The 2,823-nt window shown below is 39.2% G+C and overlaps 1 protein-coding gene across 3 annotated transcripts in view; it reads left to right on the plus strand.

Annotated features, from left to right (window-relative positions):
- The window catches only part of LOC111872200, a 30,126-nt gene that overhangs the window by 21,620 nt on the left and 5,683 nt on the right, over positions 1 to 2,823 (plus strand). For 2 of the 3 annotated variants that reach the window (XR_002844180.2, XR_004513875.1), the window contains one exon: positions 1,885 to 2,037. The exons of the other annotated variant lie outside the window; for it this stretch is intronic. The gene's annotated coding sequence lies outside the window, so the exon portion shown is untranslated. Of the gene's footprint in view, positions 1 to 1,884; positions 2,038 to 2,823 lie in introns of those variants that run through there. 3 annotated transcript variants of the gene reach the window in all.

Consider the following 2,823-nt stretch of genomic DNA (forward strand, 5'->3'; position numbering starts at 1 on the left):
GTGCCGCAAGGCTCTGTCCTGGGGCCCCTTCTTTTTAATGTATTCATTAATGACCTCTGTAACTCGATAAGACATTCCCGTTTTCTAATCTTTGCTGATGACCTCAAAATTTTTCACATCATAGACACTCTGCAGGATTGCCTCTTACTTCAAAATGACATTCATCATGTCAGTGACTGGTGCTCTGCCAACTCCACGAGTATTAATATCAACAAAACGCGTGTTATGTCGTACTCAAGGAAGACTAATGTCCTGCTCTATGGGTATCAGCTTTGTCGTACTGCTATTACACGCACCAGTTGCGTTAAGGACCTAGGTGTTTTCTTTGATTCTAAATTATATTTTCACAATCATGTTGATTTTTTATATTCTGAATGTATAAAGCTGCTAGGTCTTATATGCTCATTAACTTTTAGATTTTCTTCTCTTGACTGTTTATGTGTGCTGTATCTTACACTAGTCAGGTCCAAGTTGGAATATGCCTCGGTAGTTGGGAATTCTATCACCTCTACTGACTCCGCAAAACTTGAACGCATCCAGAAAAAGTTTGCATCTGTCTGTTTCTATCGCTACTTCCCACATAGCTCCTATAGTTATACATCTGCCTTAGAGAGACTAAGATTGCACCCCCTAAGTCTGCGTAGACATCTTCTTGATGCACTCTTCTTCATTCAGGTTTATCGTGGCCTTAAATCCTGCTCCTCCCTTCTGGATAATGCTAGTCTTCGTGTTCTACTTACCATGTTCGAGACCTCTACTTTTAGCATTCGACCCTCAAAAAGACACTGTCCCTCTTCTTGGTGCGCCCTTGCTACCAACGTGGTGGGTAAAGATCTTGACATATTTGCAGACGGAGCGGTTTCTCTGAATCATATTTTACAAGCATGTACCAAACCTTTTACGGTGCTACTTGATTAGTGTTTTCATTCACTACAAATATGTGTTACCTCGGCTAGCTTTAATTATTCTTATGTAATTGGTTTTAATTTATTGACTGGTTATTAATTTTATTAATTTTATGCTATCACTCACTGGTGTCTTATCTTAGTATTTAGTTACTAACAGTATTAGCAACATTCGTAATATTTCATAAATGTATGTATATATTTCAGTCTTCTTTAGATCTATGTTCACAGATTTATTTGTCGTATTTGTATTTTGTTTTAATTATTTTGTACCTTATATACTCGTGCTAACTTTGTAATTGGCCGCTGGGCTGTTAAGTTATTGCACGTAAATAAACATGAATTGAATTGATGTTTTCTCAACTAATGAGAGGAATATTCATTAAATGCACTCACAATAGCTTGTGGATTATTAATAGATGTGCTGTAAGTGCAAGAAGGACTGTTGTACATGTGTTTTTAATGAAACAATTCAGAAAGATATTTGTGTAGAGGGACAGCATTTTCAACACCACCTGTGATTTGAACAAAGGTAAGAACTTCCCTTCATTCCTAATGTTATAGGCATGCTGAGTCATCTGCAAAATATGCGTGTGCTCCACGACTGACCATGCTCTGGTTATGGTGAAACATGGAACCGAGAACATGTCAAGCTCATTAGAAACCTCCCAGTTTGTTTGGGTTTGGACTCCAGAAATGTGCTTGCCCTCTCATCACAGATGTGTTAATTAAAGTTACTGACTTGTACAGTTTTATCCTTGTTCTCAATATATTAACCATTTAATGAAAATGATTTATATTCATGTGTAATGTGCAGAAACAGATAAAGAATATATTTTGGCACCCTTATTCTAAGCCCAAAATATACTACAAGGGTCCCATCACGTGGAATTTGTGAAGTTGCTGACACTCTGCCCTTATTACACAGAAGAAGGGCAGTCTTCATTCAGAATTAGTAAATTGTATATATTTCTTTCAGTGCACTGGTTCCCAAAGCAAGAGATGATGTACTTAGATTTGAGAATGAACTCTCAGAGTAGGGGAGTGAAACACATTCCCAGAGAGAGCATGAGACGGAAATCATGAGTGCCATGTAGAAAGAGTTATATGTCTAGAGAGGAGGAGGAGGCAAAGGATGCTGCCATGATGAAGGTGAGGCTTGCCTACACACAATGAACATGCCCTTCACTCTCGTGTCATCAGAAGCCCAGATGTGTTATCTTGACAGTAAAGCACAGCACTAGCCTGCTGTCCAGTTCACATCCTTTTTAATCCTTGTGCTTGAGATACATTTTAATTTTTTTTGTATGATGTCACACTAGGAATGATAATTGTAAGCACATGTATGGCCGCGCCATAGCTCAAGTGGTTAGTCGCTGGCTTCCTGCTGCGGCACCCCAAGTTCGATCCCGGGTCTGGTCAAGTGGGATTTGTGGTGAACAAAGTGGCTGTGGGGCAGGTTTTTTCCGAGTACTTCCGTTCTACTGCCAATCTTCATTCCACCAATTGCTCCACAAACGCCCCCTTCTGTGGCTGGTACAATAGGCCAGAAGTGGCCGCAGTACAAGGGACTTAGTCCCACTCCACTAGCAATAAAAAAGAAGCACCATGTGCCACGTGCAAGGATTTTATTTTGTACTTTTATAAAATTGCATTCAAACAGTATAATCAGAGAGGAATGGTTCAAACTTAGCCAAGGATGGAATTCCAGCACCAGATTTTTATGGTACTTCAAAACATACATCGCGAAAATCCCAAGAAGACAGACTAGGACATGATAGGAGAATGAACTAATAAGCTCCATGAATTCAAATCTTCCACACATACTGTGCCTTACTGAACATCACATGAAACAGCTGGAATTAGAACATCTTCACTTAGAAAATTATAATTTAGGTGCTAGATACTGTAGGAAAAC

The sequence above is a fragment of the Cryptotermes secundus genome, unplaced genomic scaffold (genome assembly GCF_002891405.2).
Source record: "Cryptotermes secundus unplaced genomic scaffold, Csec_1.0 scaffold647, whole genome shotgun sequence".
NCBI classification, from domain to species: Eukaryota; Metazoa; Arthropoda; class Insecta; order Blattodea; family Kalotermitidae; genus Cryptotermes; species Cryptotermes secundus.